The sequence below is a fragment of the Alosa alosa genome, chromosome 16 (genome assembly GCF_017589495.1).
Source record: "Alosa alosa isolate M-15738 ecotype Scorff River chromosome 16, AALO_Geno_1.1, whole genome shotgun sequence".
Taxonomy (NCBI): Eukaryota; Metazoa; Chordata; class Actinopteri; order Clupeiformes; family Clupeidae; genus Alosa; species Alosa alosa.
This window is the reverse complement of record NC_063204.1, coordinates 12205126-12226264: the sequence shown is the minus strand read 5'-3', so window position 1 is coordinate 12226264 and position 21139 is coordinate 12205126. Positions and strand designations below refer to the sequence as shown.

Sequence of the window (21139 nt, the reverse complement as noted above, 5' to 3'; positions counted from 1 at the left end):
ATTTCAAAGTGTTTTTAATTTAAATTCATTTCAGTTAAATTACATTGGTTGAAAGGAATAAAACATGAAAAAATATGTGACACAGGAACAGATATGGGGAACAGTACAAATGGAATGTTCAAGTAATAACACTATCAATACAATGTGCGTCTCAATTGTACCCTGCTGACCACCTCGCACATTTCTCTAGATTTTGCAACAAACTTACTGTACATAAATTTTAGGGCACAGAATAACTTTGTAATGATACCAGTTACTTTTAACAGTCACATAAGGGTAATGAGTTATTCACTGTTATCCTTATTTATGTGTTGTGGTTGTTGTTTCATGGCAACTGGGCATGGTCAATTCTTAGACATGTATACATCCAATGTTATGTGTTTGAGTGAATATCTGCAAAAAATGTATAAATGCAGTTATGCAACATATCTTCAAGCCTACACAAAACACAACACACAATTCACAGAAATGTTCTAGGGATAATGTCAGGGGCTTACACTGAAATTAAAGGAATTTAAAGGAGGAAAGCAGGTAATCGCTTTAAATTAGGCAGGCCACACATGGGGGAGATCCATACATTTGGAAACCATGTGCTGCAGCATAGGCTACTCCCAGCTTCCATCCCTAGCTGTTCTGAACACCTCTATTATTGCGCCACACATACCAACTCTGCCGTGGCAAACAGCTTCACCAACACTTTCAGATCCATTTAAATGACCATTAAAACTGTCAATCAATGCGTGATTAACAATCCACTCAGTATTTACCCGTTATTTTAAAATCGGCATAGTACTACTGAACGTTCAAAACAGAGTATCCTATGGGATTCGGAAAAAAAATCCTTAATTCAGACATAGTTATAGCTCACATGTAGATGTACTGATCATTCTGGCAAGCACCTGTGAATGGTTGCTGTAATGAGCCGAGTGCGGCTTGGACAGTTCACAGTGACTGTACAGCGCCAACGCACTGCCTGACTAGGCGAGACGTTTCACTTCGTAAAGGTCTATCGGGGGCATTCAGGATGTTTTCGAATGTAGTCGTGTTCTTGTAGTTATATTAAAACACAATCGGATGAGTTGTTGATCTTCTGTTTTAGTTTTTAAATAGTAAACTACTGCCTTCTGTACGGGTAGATGTCAACGAGCTCTGCCTTTTCGGTTTCCTCCCCGGAGCCGTTCTCATCTCTCTCTCTCAACTAAGCGCGAGGGAGGAAAATCAGCCTTCTGGTCTGGTCTGAGGTGACTAGATGCAAATATTTACAGCGTGTTTTAACCATTCGAAGAGGATCAGGAGGGGGTGAAAGAACGAAAACATATCGGATTTGGACTAAATTAATCATTGTCACATATCACAGGAAAAAAGGAATTAACCCAGCACTTCCAACTGTTTGGATGCGGATTTTCAGCTCGCTAATGTCCCGTGATAACGGCAGCAACCGGGTCTATTTATGAGTACGGGTTTTATGCGCTGTCTTTTTAAAGTGTTATAGCCTATATCTTTTTTTCCTTGCGGATTTTCAAACCTATCCTTGAAGCAGTGAGAGCTTTAGGGCAGGAGAGTGGGGACGTGTGGAGACGATACTCCTCAACGACAAAGCACACAAGGATTCTCTAGTCTTTTTACCCTGACGCCACCTGACAGATTCGTTTTCCAAAGACAACCTTTAGAGTAAAATTGTGTTAGAGATACGAGGGGAAACGATTCTGAAGCACCATTCCAACGGATGACAGAGAGCCAGGTAAGGTGACTTGCTGCACTGCTCGTGTGGAGAGTGGAGTTTGCGACACACAGACAATGAAAAAAATGATTTTGAGGTTTTGGTTTTGTGGCAATACCGGTCACTGAATTATAGCAAGTTAACTACCATTAACTAGGCATCTTAGTGATCAAACAAATGACGTTTTCGCGCGTGGCTTTTATCTATGATGGTGTAGCCTATGTCGCACCACACGAGAGATTTTCAGATGCTTAATTTGAAAAGTGGAATGGAGGTAAATCTAGTCCCGTCTCGTTTCTCACAGGGATGGCAAAAGTCTGTGAATGCTTAACCTAATGAGCACAGTCACTGGTTTTGCATAGCAATCTGTTTAGACCTCTTTGCTCATGATTTTGGGTAGGCGACCCTTTCTGTTGAAGAACTTGTTGGAATGCGTCTGTGGTCTAGGTATGTCTAGTGTTAGAAGCAGTTCCGGTTTAATGATTCGGTAAACTGGTTGTAAACATTGCGCAGGCCATTACATTTGGTTCAAAACTAAAACGAAGTCTTCACTCTCGCTTCTCTCTCTCTCTGTCACACACACACGACGACCCCATTAAATGTGGTACATTTAATAGTGGAAGATAGATAGATAGATAGATAGATAGATAGATAGATAGATAGATAAAACTTAACACTTAAACTGACGACTTCATAAAACAAGATGCTGAGGCCCTCTTATATTGAACAAGACGTGCAGGTGGAATGTTACCAAGTCAATTAGCTGTAATTCAGCCCACCTCCAAACAGCTGACCTTGCATATGGCCTTCTGTGGGGCTTACGCAAGAGCCTGATGCGTGACACGCAATGCCTCCATTCATTAGGCTGCTATTCACAGTGAAAATGTGTGAAATGTTTACGCACGAGTGGTAGCTTTGACAGCTCTCAGATTTTAAAGAAGGGGTCAAATCACTTGACACAAGTACAGCGTTGAAGAAAATTATCCCCAATTTAAACATATTTTATTTGACATCATATTTCAAGTTATTTGAAGGAGGGGATTTGTCTCGTGGGACATCGGAACTAAACGTGCATTACGAATATAATCAGTGGGAGCCCTGTGCTTGTTTCCCTGCAACAAGAAGGTTCCATCTGGGGGTGATGGAAGACAGTGACACCCTCAGTGTGTTTGAAATGTCCAGTCGATTGCGCAATTTGGTTTAGTTGCTGTCATTGCCGAAAACCTGGCCTCGCATAGATACGTGGTGGGAAATGGTAGCAACGTTTTCAGCGCTTTTACGGCTATCGGGATATTCTGCTTTGGTTTTCATCCAAAAACCCGCCAGAGAGGTTTCCTCATAGCCTACACACTCTTAAGACCACCGTCATTTGCAATTTCGATCAACTGCTCTTCCTCCTGCGCTGACAAGTTAGGACTATTCGGGATATTGACAAATGGGTTGCAGACGCACACATTGGTTTGCCGTAGATGTTTGGAGGATGGGAAGTAACGCTCAAACTCATTTGAAAGCGCAACAAGGTGATCGCGCACCAGCTGCGAGAGAAAGGGCCCTGCCTCAGTCTCTCCCAAAACCCCCACTACTGTTTGGAACATATCAAATACACCCCGATCCACTCATCGTACCCACAAATCAAGCTTGGCTTTAAATGCGACTTTATCTGCCAGTTTAAAGACAGTCGTCATTCTCCCCTGCAGTGACAGGTTGAGGTCATTAAGCATCCCGAATATGTCACACAGGTAAGCGAGTTTTGACACCCAGCCCTCATCACTAAAATATGCAGCAAACGGTGACGGTCTGTAGCGGCTCTCGCAACTCAAGCACTCTGGCCAGTGACCTGCAACCAACCAACTTGGATAGCGTACCACGGTGACCCATTCACCCTCTCTAACAACTGTGCCTCAATATTCTCTGACATATCACCAATTCGCCTATGGACAGTGCTTGCAGAAAGCGGTACCTGAGCTATTTTTTTAGCTGCAGCCTCCCCAAGGAGTTCATTGCACATGCCTTTACCAGCAGGCAGAATTAACTCTTCCCCAATAGTAAAGGGCTTCTTAGATTTAGCAATCCGACTAGCCACTATGAGGCTTTTAGCGCAGCCACGTTCACCGATGTGGTTGCTTTACGCACTAGTTTTTTGTCCTTCTTGCTCGCGTTTCTTACGCTCAAAGAACTCAAGGGGTTTGTCTTTAAGTGTAGGATGCTTGGACTCTAGATGTCGAATTAGCTTTGATGGTTCCATTGCTTCGTTTGACAACTTATCGCCAAATACCACACACAAAGGACTTGGTGCATGCGAGTCACCGGTCTCTGCGAAACCATATTTTAAATATGACTCGTCATATTTCGTATTGAATGACCCCTTCTTTTTCTTTGAGGTATCTGGCTCAGCATCATCAGTGGGTATTATTGCGAATGTGACATTATTGCGAATTAAATTGAGTTTATTTAGTTTGCATGCATTTTTTTTTTAACTCTTGTCGTAGGCTACGGCCCGGTTAGGAATGTCGGCCGCGGCCCGGCGGTTGGAGACCGCTGCTTTAAGCCGTTGGGAGGTGAGGAGACCCCGCAGGTCGTCCGTCAGTCGCGTATAGTCACTGATAGTCTGAAGGCTCGCGCAGGTAGCGTGGCGCGGCAGGTTCTCTTCTTGCGCACACTCTCCCCTCGACGCAGAAGGCCACCGTGTCAGTCTGTGGTCGTTAACACAGTGACATTTCCTGTGGGTGGCCACTGGCTTGTGTGCTTCACAGCTCTTTGAATTTGTTTCCCCAGCCCAGCAGAGCGCTGCTGCATAACCAGCCTGCTGCTGCACTGTGGCTGGGGCTGCCGACTTCCGCTGAACCAGTGTCTCTCTCTCTCTCTCTCTCTCTCTCTCTCTCTCTCTCTGTCTCTCTCTCTCTCTCTCTCTCTCTCTCTTTCTGTCTCTCTGTCTCTCTCTCTATGTCTCTCTCTCTCTCTCTTGTTTTGTCACTCTCTCTTTTACCCTCTGGTTCTGCTCTTATGGTTTTAAGCTCATATGCAGTCTGCTTCTCTCCTTCCCCCAAGCACACACACACACACACACACACACACACACACACACACACACACACACACACTTTTGTATAGGCTAATGACATTTTATGTAATACACTGCCACCTGATTAATTAGCATTTCAGTCGTCCATACCCAGGGCATCTCTCCTCTCACAGGTCTCTTGACCCCGCGCTCACTCATAAAGCTGCCTCTGTGTGTGCAGCAGGTTAGCCGTTAGCTCAAGGTTCCCCCCCTGAACAGAGCCCTCCTGTTCTCCTCGCCTCTCCTCGTCTCCCACAGCACAGGCTTCAAACGCTCCTCTGAACCAGGCTGACAACACTGTCATGCAAAACAGGACTTCAGCCCTCATCAACAGCAGCAGGGGCATAACACCCTCAAACACATTTCATGTCAAATTGCTTTTTTTTTAAGGAAAAGAAGTATCCAAAGCTTGGGGGAAATTGACTGTGAAGAGGCACGCAGACCTGGAAGCAGGTGGAATAGAACTGAATTGGCAGCGTTTTTTAAATGTTACAATGAAAAGGCTGTGAATTGCTGCTAGGCATGCATAAGCTACATATGTATATGGTGCAAATTGCTGCCGCTGACAGACGGGAGAAGTAAGATGCATGATCTCATTGTGTGCTTGATCAATTGATGGATTGGCCACCCAGGGACAGATTCCCCCGTTAGAGTGAAGGTTAACCAGCATGCTGTGTCTTATCGCTCACTCTGGGAGCGCCAGCACGCTCCGCACATTACACACAAGGACACTCACCGAGCTCATTTACCAGCATGGGACACCAGCAGGGCACTGGCCAGGGCTGATAGTATGACTGGGAAAAGCCGTGTCTTGCGTCCATTTGAGTCCAATTTGAAATGTGTATGTGTTAGTGTATTTCTACATCCTCCATGTACATTCATGGGTATGTGTGTGTGTGTGTGGGCATGTCTACATTTATGTACATTTAGGTACATAAGGCTTTTCTAATCATTGTTAGCAGACATTGTAGCACAAAAGAAGTGTGTTTGAGGTAAAGAATTAGAATGTAAAGAACGAGATGAAATCTCCTGCCAAAGTGAAGCTCCTTAGTAAACTGCCGTCTGCTTGTATACTAATGGGAGCCATAAACTTTGGCTAAATGCCAACAATTAGCTGTTTTTGGGCTTTGCTCTTGCTGTGTGGTTTTGCTATCCTCCAGTCAGGCATAGTAGTCTAGGCCTAATGAGCCACAAAGTTCTAATTACGTAACTGTTCAGTGTTTCACCACTAAACCCACTTCTGGCCATATCAGAGCATCTCTGAACTACCTTCCTTTTTCAGTTTCACTACATAAACATGTGGATAAGGTACATGAATGTTTTTCTTTTTCACATCGTCCTTGCGTGAAAAAGAGGATGAGGTCAAGCATGTGAATGTGACATGTAAGCACTTAGTTTTGAGGTTTTTTTTTTTCCATTAGTGCGAAACTCAAGCTCTTGTCAAACAAATCTGCTAAGAATGACAAGTTTGCGATTAATGTTTCTATTCTATATATAAAAAGATAACAAATACCACAGTATATTTGACATTGAACAGGTTCACCTTGAAGTTTGAACCAGAGATGTTTTATTGAGGAGACACGGCACTCAAAAAATCCTCCATAGAAAGGCATGGGATTAGTTTGTAACACCAATATGGCAGTTGTCTACACATATCCCGCCCCTTCCACGGCTAAAAGTCGACGTGTGAATACATTGTGTCAATCATGTTGTGTGTTGTGAATACATCATACTCATTTGATATGATCTCGCCGCTGGAGCGAGGTTGGTGTTGTGAAGCCCTGCACATGCGCAGTTCTGCCCGAAATAGATGCCTGATAAGTGCCCAAAGTGCGTTGCAAATTTCAATATGGCCGCCGAGGGACTCACTTGCCTAAAGGACTTTGATCTGAACCCAGGACCTTGGCTATGGAAAACAAAAGGGCCGAATGAAAAGCCCAAGACCACAGCAGCTGACCTTGTGCCCAGATTATTGAAGCAGTGTGATTTACACCACACGCATTGACCTGGTGGCAGTCAGCTAGCGGCTAGCTGCTTTGTGTTTTTCTGTTGTAGATGGATAAGTATTTGATGTCCTCCGAAGGAATGAACCAAATAGGTCTGAAGAGAGAGAGAAAAGCGTAGGCTTTGGAAGGTTTCCATAGATGGGAAGAGTTAATGATGGAGAAGTGGTGGGGCAGACTGCCTGAGAGCATGGCTGCCTAAGATATCCATATCTTTCCCCAGAGTGAACCAGTGTTGATTTGTACTGTGTGCCGTGTTTAGCTCAATATTGAAGAGTATTCTTCCACAGCTGTTTGGAACAGTGTGTACGTTCAGTCAGTCCATCATATCTAAAAGATATAGACGGGAATCAACTCTGACTGCTAGAGGCTCACTACTGGAGGCTGTACCTGGAAGGGAAGATGCCACTCATCTTGTGTGTGTGTCTGTGTGAGGTGTATATGTGTGTGTGTAAGGGAAGATGCCACTCATTTGTTTTGTGTTTTACCCTGGATTACGCGGTGAGCTTGTACGCGTCATATGCTATCAATTCAGATTAAGGATGTACAATATTAGATTGTTGCTGATATTCGATATATTCAATATTTTCTAACTCATTTTGCAGATTGTTAATGCCGATACCGATATATACACATCTTTTGTATTTTCTTTTTTTTAAGTATATTTTTTTGGGCTTTTATGCCTTTAATTGACAGGATAGTGGAGAATGACAGGAAGTGAGTGGGAGAGAGAGTGTCAGGGTGGGATCCGGAAGGGACCACGGGGCGGGAATCGAACCCGGGTCGCCGGCGTACGGTGCCCCAGCCAGTTGCGCTACGGCTGGGTCCCTTTTGTATTGTCTTTAAGGGTCTTTCCTTACTAGAATGAGCCATTTGCCTTTATTGTGATGGCCTGTTTGTTGTAGACACAGCTCTGCCAGCAGATGCCGAAAATACATTTCTTAAGCTATCTGGTTATCTGCCGATACCAATGTCGTACACTGATATTATGATTGGTGACCTGTGGCCAGCAGGAGGGCCCAAATGCATCTGGACTCATTTGTGTCATATGCTATCAGTGAGAGTCCAGATGCCTCTGAGTCCTGCTTAGCTCAGGCCACCAATCTGCCAGTTCCCCCAGCAGAGATGCCATCGTTTGCCCAAGTGTAGAAGCAGTTTTTAATTAATATATTGTGACAGGGCTATGCTTGTGGTCACTGCATGGGACGCATGGGCAGCCTTCTTGACTTCTAAAGTCAAGTTTGTTTTTGTTTGCAGTGATTGATGACCTTTGAAAGATTAATCTGAAGTACACACACACACAACAAGGGATAGTCATGGTTTATAGTGAGTAATCCTGAATTAATGTTAAACGACCTCGTAAAACACTCGATTCTGTGAAATGCATGGAGTATTTGTGTACCCTGAAGGAACTGAAGGGCCTTTCAGATAATTAACGAGTGATTAAACTGATAAATATTAATCCCTGAAGCAGTCTCAGAGCTCTATGTAAAGGGGGCTAGTGCACTCAGTGTATGTGGACACAGAAGGTAGGAAGTTCATTTTACAGAGGCCTTTGGAGTTTAACTATAGCCATAATGGGCTCCGTGCCTATTAAAAACGCAACTTAATAGATAGCCAAGCACTTTTCAGAAGATAATTAAAGGCACAGGAATATGACTCTAATTAAACCGGTGTGAATTGTTGTATTGCTTTAATTCACGGGTTCATCGCTGCATGGTGATTTGTCAGACACTTTATTAAAATCATTAAGAGAGGCATAAAAGAGGAGCACAGCGCACAGGTGCAGTAGAGGTGGTGGTGGTGGTAGTGATGCTGTTTGAGTATGGTGTCCAGTTCACTCACTCTTTTAAAAGCTTGTTGCCAGTTTCAAGTGAGAAAATCCATACAGTTTATAAGAGCGTGCTCAATATATGCAGATGTCCATATGCTACGCATGCTATTAATTTGCGAGGGGGAATCGATGGCCGCAAGAAAGGTCATGTGGTCCTCACAGACAGCCTTCTCATGGCTCATATCTCAGCCTCTCATTGAGCCTTATCGCTATGCAGTGAGGCAGGCTCAGTCCCCCAGCCATAGAATCAATAATGTATGCAGAGCAGTTTCAGTTTACCCAGATTTACAACCAGCCTGCTCGCAGCGAGAGCTGCAGTGGCTGCTGTGTAATTTCACATTACAAAGGCATAGTTCATGGAAGGTCTGTCTGTCACAGAGGTTGTGCTGGATGTTGATGTTGGCAGATTTTTTTTCCCCTATTAGTTTGCTGAGATTTCTCATTCATGTTTCCTTATTAGACTTGGCTGTTTAGCCTGCATCCACCTGAGCTGATGGCTTCGTACCTCTTTTACTGAGCGCTTTATGAAAGTGTGGTTTGTTGCCTCATCAGATTGGATCAAAGTCACTTTCATCGTCCTCGGCCTCAACACCACTGTACCAACAGTTGTTGCCATGACAGCAGTCTCATGCAGATCTCTTTGTGGCCCTGTCCTGATAAAAGAGAATGTTTACTTAGCCATACCTCCAGAGAGAGTCTTTTGTTTGTAAAAGAGCTTATTTGGTCTCCGTAGCTTTTTGGCTGTGTTTGTGTGTGGGGGGTGGGTATTTTTGTGTGTGTTAGAACGAGAGAGTGTGTTAGAGAGAGAGTGTGTGTGTGTGTGTGTGTGTGTGTGTGTGTGTGTGGGGGTCATGTGGCTTCGAGAGGCCTGGGGTTAACATGAGCTACAGCTGCCCTCGTCCCTCAGAGGTTTTCCCTTTCTGATCAGGCTGCGGATGGAGAGAGAGAAAGTGAGAGAGAGAGAGAGAGAGAGAGAGAGAGAGGAGAGAGATGCATACTGTGGAGACAAGAGGAGAAGAGAGGAGAGGAGAGGGCAGGCTTCCACTCATTACGTGTGATGTTTCGCCCCATCTGCTCCTCATCAGGCAAACATCCATGTGGAAAAAGGGAACGCGTATAAATATAGAAACGGCCCATTGCTTGAGTTCACCCTCTTTTTGGTGCATTGTGGGAACTTTACCATGTAGACATGCTGTGGATCCTCCAGGTGCAATTTGGCAGAAATGGGACTTAGTGATAGCCTCATGGCCATCCTATATCATTGAAATGTATAGTCTGGAATCTAATCATTCACCTGCTTAATCCAAGGGGGGCAGAGAATTGTCTTTCAAACTGCCTAGGCATGCACAGGCCAGCGCCATTTGACCATATCCGACATCCGGGTCGGCAAAGCGGCAAATACATCCTTCTTCGAAGGAATGACTTAAGTGCATTGTGTTGCTCTACTTTGAAGAAAAGCACAAGTCCAACTCCTCCAAAGTTGGCCAGCGCCGATTCAAACAACCGCTCTTCGTTCGCCATAGCCACCTTCCTTGTTGTTCACCGTCGCAGGATGTCGTTATCCTGTTAAGACTCTCCAACGAAATAGAGCGCTGTGATTGGAGAACATCCACGGTGTTAAGCCAATAGAAATTCCTATGGTTCGATACTAGACGTACAGACTGAGCAAATTAATTTGCCGCCGCTAGGGTGCGTCTAGATTTCTAGGCTAACTTAGTGATACTGGCGAGTGGAAACTGATAAGCAATAGAGGAACAGAGAGTATTGGATTCTATTGCTCTGAATAGATTTAGTGTGTTTTTATTTGTTTAGTTCATCCTTTCACTCCATTTTGTACTGACCAGACATCTTTGTACCTCCCCCATTGTAAAGTGTCAATATGAAGTCGGAGAATATGGCCATTGGTTAGGCATCCCAAGGCCAGGGTCTGCTGAATAGGCAGGGTCTGAACAAACACACACACACATACGCACACAAACACACACAGCACAAAGAACAGCTGACTTCATCATGAGGGAAAGTGCCGAGAGCTTTGATGCTGTCACCTACAGCGCTGGGACTGACAGGCTGTTCCGGCAAGCTCATTCTGTGTGGGAGATTCAGGCTCTGTACTCTTGAAAACTGTCATTTTCTGTAATACTATAGTGTTCCATAGTCCTCTGTTATGCTGTAATCTGTAGAGTCATTGTTTTTCTGTATTCTCTATCAAGGCCTAGAAGTTTCCAGATTCTCACTGAAAACCCAGGCAGTGTTTTTCCGCTTGTTTGTACCTGGTGTTGCGAGACATCTCCTTGGCCCAAAGCTGTGATACTGCTTGAGACATGGTTGCTTCCTGACGCAGAGCCAGGCCAGATCAGGGCCAGATCGGAGCCATATTTGGCCCACAGCAGGGCCAGTCTCTGCTCCGAAAGTGGGCTTCCCGCCTGGAGGGTCCTGCGGGAAAGCTTGAGTGTGAGCATCAGACAAAATGATCTCGTTTAACCTTTCCATAATCCGGCCGCTTCAAGCTGGCCCAGAGGAGCTGTGAAATGGCAGCTGAAGGTCTCGCCTTAGAGCAGCGGCCATTAGAGATGTCCCAATTTCCGCGGCCCATTCATGCTTTACTGCCCGCCAGAGGCCCCCGCTTTATTGATGTTGCTGCACTTTTAGTGCCTCAAGTTTATGTTTTCACAATATTCTACAAATTATTAGGCTTGTCAAATGGAAGGGGGTGGTAACGGCCAATGGAATGGTTTCATTTGATGTGTTTACATTTAATGTCAGCTGCCTGGGAACGGTTTGATTTCATTAATGATAAGTGACGTGTTTTGTCCATAATGGTTTAAGATGACAACATGGCACATCTGTTGTGCACTGATGAGGCAGCTTTCCTGTTGTACGTTTTTACGCTCGTCTGAAAGCGAGCTGCGTATTGGGATCAGTCGTCTGTGTGAGCCTGTGAGCAAGCCCTCTGAGCGCCGAATGCCACTTTGATATGCAAATGTCCTTGTTCCTCCCTTTGCTTCTGCTGCTGTGCATCAATCCCCACTGAGTCATCAGCAGCTCGTCCCCATTCTCCCACCACTGCTCACCTTACTTCCCCACCCTGCACTCTCTCTCCGGGCTTCTCCCAGACTCTTAAGATGTGATTCTAACATGTTCCTTATGGTTCTCTTTGTGCTTCTGTGAGACTCTAAGATGTGATTCTAACATGTTCCTTATGGTTCTCTTTGGGCTTCTGTGAGACTAAGGGTACGTTCAGACTAAGCGTCTTTTTTTCTCAGCTGCCGGCGTCCGTTTTACATTACAACCCTATGGAGTAGACCGTGTTTTCAGAAAAGTCGTCGGCTTCTTTTAAAACGCGACTGCAACCGTCTTTTTCTGCAGCTCAGAAGTTGAGAAATGTTCAACTTCTAGCGGAAAAACGTCACACATCATGCTGTCTTTTTTACAGGCGACCAATCACAATCAGATTACCGAGACCTGTGGTTTCCCATGACAACCAAGTCAAAAATGGAGAAGGTGACAGAACACCGGTCGAGAGACTCGTTTTAGTGTCTGAGCATAGGGAATTGTTTGACATGACTTCACAACTTTACCATAACATACCAAAAGCAATGAGTTTTCTCTTCCGCGACATTTTGTACCCACACGTAACGTTAGTCAATTTGTCTATTGCAAAAAGACGCTTCCGGCTGCTTTTTGGAACAATATGATGGCAGCTTTTTTTTCAAACTGAAAAGCGGTCTGCACAACTTCTTGTGTCAGAAAAAGACGCTTAGTCTGAACGTACTAAGATGTGATTCTTACATGTTTTATGATTCTTTTTGGGCTTCTCCGAGACTCTGAGATGTGATTCTTACATGTTCTTTATGATTCTTTTTGGGCTTCTCTGAGACTCTGAGATGTGATTCTTACATGTCCCTTTGGGTTTGCATGTGTTCTTCATGGTTCCCTCTTGACCTTTTTGTGTCTCTCGTTGTATCTTTTTGGGGTTTTCATATCCTCTTTGTTTTTTAAATGTTCCCAGTGGTTCTCACAAATTCACAGTGGTTCCCATATATTCTTTGTGTTTTACACATGTTCTCTCTGGTTCTTGCAAGTTCTCCTTAGTTTTCTTATAGTACCTGCCTCTCCCCTTGCTGGTGCACCCTCTCCACCATCAGAGGTGTGCTGGGCTGAGCTGAGCTGCCGTCGACTGTCTGTGTGTGTGTCTGTGTGTCTGTTGCCCCGGCAGCAGTGTCCCTGTAAACAGCCAGCCCAGCTCAGGGCCTCACAGGCAAACCCAGCCAACACAAATGGAGCACATTTGTCAGGGAGGCTTTTTATCAACAACTCACTCTGATTGGTGGAAAGATTAATGGATACTGATGCCCTGCATCGTTGCTGCTGTTGTTGCTGCTTACCTCATCGTTGTTGTTGTTGTTGTTGTTAATCTTCGTCACCATCGTCATCATAACCTTCCTCTTCCTCATCTGTTTATTTTTCCTTCTGTTTCTTTAGATAATGAGCTGTCACCAAGCGGTGCATGTGAGCTGGTCAGCGCTATTTCCTCTCACCCTAGCATATCAATCCCCTGACAACTAACCCTAGGAGAGTTTTACTGCATTGAAAGAGAACGGCTGCTATTTTATTCTAATTGGCTGACACAGGAGCCGGACATGGGGAGAGGGAAGTCACCTCCAGGGATTGGCAGTCGCTGGGCAGGAGGTCTCTGAGGTATAGAGTGCAGGAAATGTCCCAACTTTCTTCTTTAATAATGTCATTCAGCCTGGCTGATAGGAGATATGGCTTATGATTATCTTCGCTGGAGGATGTCCTTGCGCCGAGGCTGTGAGATTTCTCCCGTGGCTTAGGAGGAGGGAGTGACTGAATCAGTATTCACCCGCTCGCCAGTGAGGGTTACAGGAGCAGATCTGATACCAGAAACCCGCCTGCCTAATCTGGTGCTCAACTCCTGATTGCTTTACACGGCATAATGTGACCAAAGGTGCTCTGATTTGCTCTCTGTGTAGCATTTGAAATAGCTGTACAGATTTCTCACAGGACCACAGGTTTGGTTTGCTGTCTGAGTTAGGATTGTGTTCCTGGAATACCATATTCAGCATTGCTTTTTTGACGTTGTTCTATTTTTGTTCCACAGGGAGAACCCACATATATGAATAATAAATAGTTATTTTTTCCTTGAATGTGATGCTGAAGTTCCATAAAGAAAACATACAGTATATGACTGCATGTTCTGAACTATGGCATGATGTTTATAGAATAGTTCAGTTTACCAGCCATCTGAAGTTTGACATGATGTTTACCAGGCCTTACCAGTTCAGTTTACCAGCCTTTATTACACATTTTGCACAGTACCCATAGCTGAAAAAACATGTTTATGAAAAAAAACATCTTATGTGCATCATTTCTTTCACTCAAGAGTGAAGTCCTTCTATGAGTCATTTGGATGCAGGCTGAAGTGCCAACAGCTTTGTTATGGGTCTATGCAGTCACACAATGGGATATCATTTACATTTAAAGCTCTTTTCTGTTCAGCTCTTTGTTCTTTCCGTGTGTGTAGTGTGTCTCTGCATGTCATCCTCTTTATGTAATGTCTGAATGAAAAATGTTTCTGTTCTGACATTCATGTCCAACATCTGTTGTCTCCTGCATGGCTTTGACTAGTCAGGTTACGCTTTGGTGTAAATGAAAGATTCATTGAATCCTAAATGTGGACATCCAAACCAGAATGGACATTCTCTACAACCCCCCCCCCCACCACCCCCCAACCTCCATTATGCACCGAAACTCGCATTCATAGCCTCAGCAAAATCTACATGGCTGGTTTTAAAGCACTTGTGGAGCGCGAGCAAGGGCTAGCGAGAGGGAGTGAAGGGGAGTGGTGTTGGTGCGGGGACAGGACAGATGAATGGGCCTGCCTGAGGAAGAGCCTCTGGGGTTTAAGGTGCGCTAACGTGCGCATGCTAATGAAGTGGCGCCTGAAAAAGGCAGCATTTATTTCCGCCTCAGTGCAAAAAAAAAGATAACTGTCCACAGCCTTTATGTATTTGCATTAAAATGGCACGGCAAGAGTGGACTTGTAATAGGAATCAGTGTAATTAAATAGTCATTCAATTCCTCGTGTATCCTGTGGCATGGCACAGTAATGGGTCGTCATTAAAGGACAGCTGTTTCCTTTATGTAAAGGGACAGGCAAGTGTGAGGTAGGGATGTTTGTGTCCTTTAAATGAAACCCTCCATGAGCTATCAAAACAAGAAGTACTTTCTTGGATGAAAAAAATGGCACAAACCAATTACCGAAATAGTCTGCAATAAATTTAAGTTAGTAATAGTAATAATAGTTGACAACTAATTGATTACTTAGATTCATTGTTTCAGCCCTATTCCTTATTCTGTGTGTATAGTCCATTGCCTTTGTGGCGCTGTCCATGGTGCTGAAGGTCCATAAGCCCTCCGCTAGCTTAGGCCCAGACCCTGAGCGTGTGAGCACTTCACTGATGGGGAAAGACAACCTGCTGAGGAGACAAAGCCCCAGACACTCACCTGCTTTTCTCAGGTAGAGCAGGGGTGTTATGTGTCCCTCACCTGGAGAATAAAGATGCTGACAGGAGCTGTGTGTAAAGGCCAAGACACACACCACACACACTTGCGTACGTGCGCACTCAGACATCACTGTCACTTGGCATAAATGTCTTTATTTCCCTCAGTGTATTGTGTGAGTTGTCCTCATAGTGAGTTGAGTTTACTGAAGTTGAATAAGTGAGTTGGCTTTAGTAATTTGTAACTGTCTATATGGCCCCTATGTGAGGCAGGCGATAAGAAATTAGGGAATTAGACTAGATTAGTTTTAAAAAGTAGACTTTCTTTGTCTGTAGGAGCAGCCGTTGGCCTGCTGTGTGAAGGGACACCTAAAAGGTCACTGGCTCCTGTTATTATAAGTTGAGTCTTGAGCAGATAAGCTGTCTAGGGGGTGCCAAATCCATGTCCTTTAGCTCCCTAACCCACACACACACACACACACACACACACACACACACACACACACACACACACACACACACACACACACACACACACACAAGCATGGTACTGAAGTCCCATAAGCCTCAGTGGCCAGCAGCCAACACCCCCAATCCTCACTCCACATCACCTTCTAGCAGCACCACATATAACCCCCACGCTCTAGTTCCTCATCGTTCTCACACACACACACACACACTCTCCCAGCTCCACCCCACACACACACACCCTGCTCCAGTTCCATTCCATATCAATCACAAATCAGATCATCACCTCTCCACCTGTCTTCTAGTCAGCTTCTCCCCAACCTTAACACCCCCCCTCTACTCCGACCACTCTCATTCCACAGCACCCCTCCCCATCCCTGACCCCTCCACCTCTCTCACACCACATCACCACATCACACACACACGGGTGCGTGTGCAGAAGGCCAGGTAGAGCTGCAGTGGCCGTGGCGTCCTGCCCCCTCATAATAACATGTTTGCCGTCTGAGTGGCCTCTCCAGGCTTAAGGGTTATCTCTTCTACAAACACAAGGCTGCAATGCAATCCTGTGGTGCAATTACTATGTATGGTCGGTGGTGTATATTGTGTGAGTGTGAGTGTGAGTGTGAGTGTGTGTGTGTGTGTATGTGTGTGTGTGTGTGTGTGTGTGTGTGTGTGTGGCGAGGGGAGAGGTGTCAATGTGTGGGTTTGTATTTGTGTTTGTGTATGCGTACGTGCATGCATGTGTGTGAGTGTGTGTGTGTGTGTGTGTGTGAGGGTGAGAGTGACCCATGGATCAGAGCAAAGCTCAAGGATAAGCTCTGGTTTATCTTGCTGCCTGCGATGCGCAACAGTATGGCTTGTGTTTGTGGCCTACGGAATAGCAGCCTTGGGCATGTCCGTAGTGGGTAGTATTATATGTTGACCTTTTTCTATTACTGTGTGTGTGTGTGTGTGTGTGTGTGTGTGTGTGTGTGTGTGTGTGTGTGTGTGTGTGTGTGTGTGTGTGTGTGTGCGTATGGTGTGTTTGTGTGTGTGTGTGTGTGTGTGTGTGTGTGTGTGTGTGTGTGTGTGTGTAAGCTGGCCTAGATTGGCAAATACGTTCAAAGACTTGAAATATGTTTTGCCAAGCCACCATTTAAAGATCTCTACCAGCAAGTGTTTCCAAACATAGTGATTTTGAGGTTTTCAGCTGACCAAATGTTTAGGACTATTCACGAGAGAAGGAAATTGTTGGTTCACAGAGATGCTAAATTGATTCTGGTGTTTGAGGCATCTGAAACATCCAAAAGCATTTCAGCAAACTACAGGAGAAAATTGTCTCATAGATATATGTGACTGTTTGCCTGCTTTCTATACACAAAAATGATTGGCTCTTTCAATTCCTGTTTTATAGGCATCTCACTGCTGTATTCAGGGCAGTTATACTCCAAGCAGGTTCCATGTCATTATAACATACATTCCTCTATATTATATGGGATAATCACTGCTTCACTAACTACATCCAATTTTCTAATACAGTGGTGTTTTAGGTATACAGATCAGCTTAATGTGGGATTGTCTCATCACACTGCATAAAAAAACGGCTATGTTTGATACAGTAGTGTGCAGATTGTCACATACAGTATCACATCACATTATCACATAATGAACCAATCAAACGGAATGCTTCCTCAAGCTGCGTAAGCACTGCAGATCTCAGTATTGTGTGTATTTGTTTGATCAGTCAAGCGTTTGAATGGGAACAAGCTGTACGTATGACAGTGTGTATAATGACAGTCTAACTATCAAACGATTGTCTGCTAGTTGTGAATTTCCATTGAATGTGATTTAAATGGCTCCAAATTGGCATTTGGAATGAAGGCAATGGAACAGATCTTGTCAAGTGCTTTGGTGCTGGATTTGACTAAGAGTTTAGACTGCTCTACAGTACCGTATATTTAATGTGTTAGACAGCTTTTAGACACATCCTGCTCTTCTCCAAAGGCTGATTTCACTTGCAGTACTGAGCCAGGAGACCCTTGATGAAAGGCCCTTGATGAAAGCTAGTCATAGTTTCATCTACTTCCAGTTTAATTTCACCAAAGCAATTCACTTTTCTTTTCCTCTGTCACAGCGAGGTCAGTAAATTACTAAGTCATCTCATCTCCCACTCAATCACATCCTGTTTCCTGCCTGTATCAGTCTAACTGTGGGACACGCACTACCCCCATACACACACATCCCTCTCTCAGTCTGTGGGAAGCTGAAGGGAACTTTGTGTCAGCAAAGTATTGTTATGACACTAGTACAATGTGTAGGCAGAACACTGGGTTATACACAATTAGAGGAGACCCATTTAGAGAAGGAAGAAGAGGTGGGCCTATCATCACACTGTTAGACTTGGAAGAGATGTCACACAGGATTAGTTGCAAAGTCACAGCATGTATGTAGGCTTATGAAAAAAAAAAAAAAAAATCACTTTCAGACAGTTACGAAAACTGAAAATCTCAGACCATTTAAAGTTTTAGAGCCGTTGTAGAGCCCACGCAGATATAAAAATGCCCGCAGGTATTATCTAAGTCGGAGTCCAAATCCGAGTGTGAGTGTAGATACTCACAAAAGGTATCTATTAAAAAATACCTTTTCAAATGGGTGAGCGCTATTAACAGGTCTGTTATTAACTTTTTATTTCTACCAGCGATGAAGTCGACAGCAGGATTCTTCCACATTCTCTCTCAGTATTTCAGGGTTCAACAGGTTATCTGTGCTGAATTAAGAAATGAACTCTCCACATTTAACCGCCTGAATGGGTAGCACCAAGAAGAGACATTCATTTGAAATTACTTTTTCTAAGAAGAGTTGAGCTCAGACAGCGTGAAGATACTTTATTATCCAAATGAAGTGAAATGAAGTGATGGACCTGAGATTAAGGCAAAAGTATCACACAGCTTATTGTGTGTCAATCAAGGTAGCCTTATGATAGATGGCTTGCAGGTAGCAAGAGTACTAATGGATCAAGAAAAGCCAAAAATAGCGTCATCACCGACTGGAAATGAATTGTCAGTGTCACTAAGACACTTTTATGCTGCTTTTTTAACAGTAATATGTATTTGGATTTCCAGCAGAGCTCTTCAGTTAGACTTGGAGTATGTGTTGTATGACTAATAGAAAGCTTTGCCTGTGAGCTGCATAGTTTAAAATGCTTTTAAAAAAAGGAAATGAAAGGAAAGCACAGAAAAAAAGCACAGTGCTGTTTGCTCTTTCCAACGGCTTGTGGACAGTGAATAATTGTTTGTGGTTAGCTGGACCGAAGCAGAACACACACACACACTCACACACACACACACACACACACACACACACACACACACGGATGGCTGAAGAAACACCATGCTGAGAGAGATAAGAGCAAACGCTCTCACTGTTTCTCTCCCTTAAACAGATAGACACACACACATACACACACACACGCGCGCACATGCACACTCACACGCACACACAGTTATTCCTAGTAAGCCAGAGCCCAAACCATGACATCAGTAGTCTGTTCACATGTGCTGTGCAGAGCCTCCACTCCACCCCAATCACTTTATTCCACAAAAACGCCTCTCTTCAGATTGCAGTTCTCCCTGTACCAACACCACTCAGTGGAGGGCTGCAGAGGTGTGTGTGTGTGTGTGTGTGTGTGTGTGTGTGTGTGTGTGTGTGTGTGTGTGTGTGTGTGTGTGTGTGTGTGTGTGTGTGTGTGTTGGGGGGTCGGGTCAAAGGAAATCTACCGCTGTAGGTGTGTGTGTGTGTGTGTATGTGTGTGCGTCAGGGTTGTGCAAAATTCCAGAACTGAATTGAAACTGGCTCTTAAATTCCAATTCAATTCTTGAATTTCACTTGCATTTCAATTGAGGTAGCAAACAGATAGCAGAATTGCAATTCAAATTTTGCACAACCCTGGTGTGCGAGTGTGTGTAAAAGGAAATCTACAGCTCTACAGCTGTAGGTGTGTGTGTGTGTGTGTGTGTGTGTGTGTGTGTGTGTGTGTGTGTGTGTGTGTGTGTGTGTGTGTGTGTGTGTACAGTATGTGTGTGCGTGCGCGCGCGCGTGTGTTTGTGTGCGTGTGTGTGTGTGTGAAAAAGGAAATCTACAGCTGTCAAAGTAAAGTAAAGAACCCTGCTTGAGTGTCCTGGCTTGAGGAGAGGTGAAGATGTGTGTGTGTGTGTGTGTGTGTGTGTGTGTGTGTGTGTGTGTGTGTGTGTGTGTGTGTGTGTGTGTGTCTGTGTGTGTGTGTGTGTGTGTAGGTGTTAGTGTATCTGTATTTGCTGTGAGTGTGTGTATGTGTGTCTGTGGTGTTTTTGTTGCCAGAGTCAGTTTGCATCCTTGGCTGCTCCTGGCTGGTTATTTTCCTCGTGATGTCAGAGATGGTGAATAATTCCCCTGTGGGGCGTGAGTCAGAGTGAGAGAGAGAGTCCGGTGGCTGGACAAGTGTGTGTGTGTGTGTGTGTGTGTGTGTGTGTGTGTGTGTTGTGCCATCAATTCCTTTGCCTGTAAAGACTGCTGCTTTTTCAGCCAGTATGTGGACATGATCGAGTCTTGTCCTCATGCATGTCTTCTTTACCTTCCCTCTCTGTGTCTTAGCTCACTCGTGTGTGTCTGTCTTTCTCTCTCTCTCTGTCTGTCTTTCTGTCTGTCTCTCTCTCTCTTTCTCTCTCTCTCTGTCTCCATCTTAGTCCGTCTCTCTCTCTGTCTCTCTCTCAGTCTGTCTGTCTTTCTCTCTCTCTCTGTCTGTCTTTCTGTCTGTCTCTCTCTCTCTTTCTCTCTCTCTCTCTGTCTCCATCTTAGTCCGTCTCTCTCTCTCTCAGTCTGTCTGTCTCTTCTTCCTCTCTTTATGCGTCAGTCAGCCTGTCTGTTTCTCACCCCGCCTCTTCCTATCTATAATGACGTTGTGGATTGGTGGAGGTCACAGGGAGTGTGTGTGTGTGTGTGTGTGTGTGTGTGTGTGTGTGTGTGTGTGTGTGTGTGTGTGTGTGTGTGTGTGTATGTATGTGTGTGTGTGTGTGTGTGTGTGTGTGTGTGTGTGTGTGTGTGTGTGTGTGTGCCCCAGTGGCTGTCCCCAGTTCCATCGCTGTCTGGTCTGTTCTGGTCTGCATTAGGGGGCAAAGGCAGACAGAAACGTGACAGTGCACTCTTCATTAGGCTAACAAGCTTAACCACCACAGCCAGAGGCGACTGTGTGTGTGTGTGTGTGTGTGTGTGTGTGTGTGTGTGTGTGTGTGTGTGTGTGTGTGTGTGTGTGTGTGTGTGTGTGTGTGTAAGTAAGTGTGTGTGTGTGAGCGAGAGAAAGAGAGTCTCTGTCTAGGCATGTGTGTATTTAGTGTATGTATGAGTTTGTGAAAGTGTGTGTGTGCTCTTGAATTAACATATTTGTGTTCTGGTTCTGTGTGTTTGTATTAGTCTGTTTGTATGGGTGTTTCTGTTTTGTGTGTGTGTGTGTGTGTGTGTGTGTGCGTGTGTGTGTGTGTATGTGTGTGTATGTGTATGTGTGTGTGTGTGTGTGTG

General features: G+C 44.7%; 1 protein-coding gene across 1 annotated transcript in view; it reads left to right on the top strand.

The window, feature by feature from the left end:
* Positions 1-994: 994 nt before the first annotated feature.
* The window catches only part of grik4 (glutamate receptor, ionotropic, kainate 4), a 342198-nt gene continuing 322053 nt past the window's right edge, over positions 995-21139 (top strand). The window contains 1 exon segment of the mRNA XM_048265809.1: positions 995-1741. The gene's annotated coding sequence lies outside the window, so the exon portion shown is untranslated.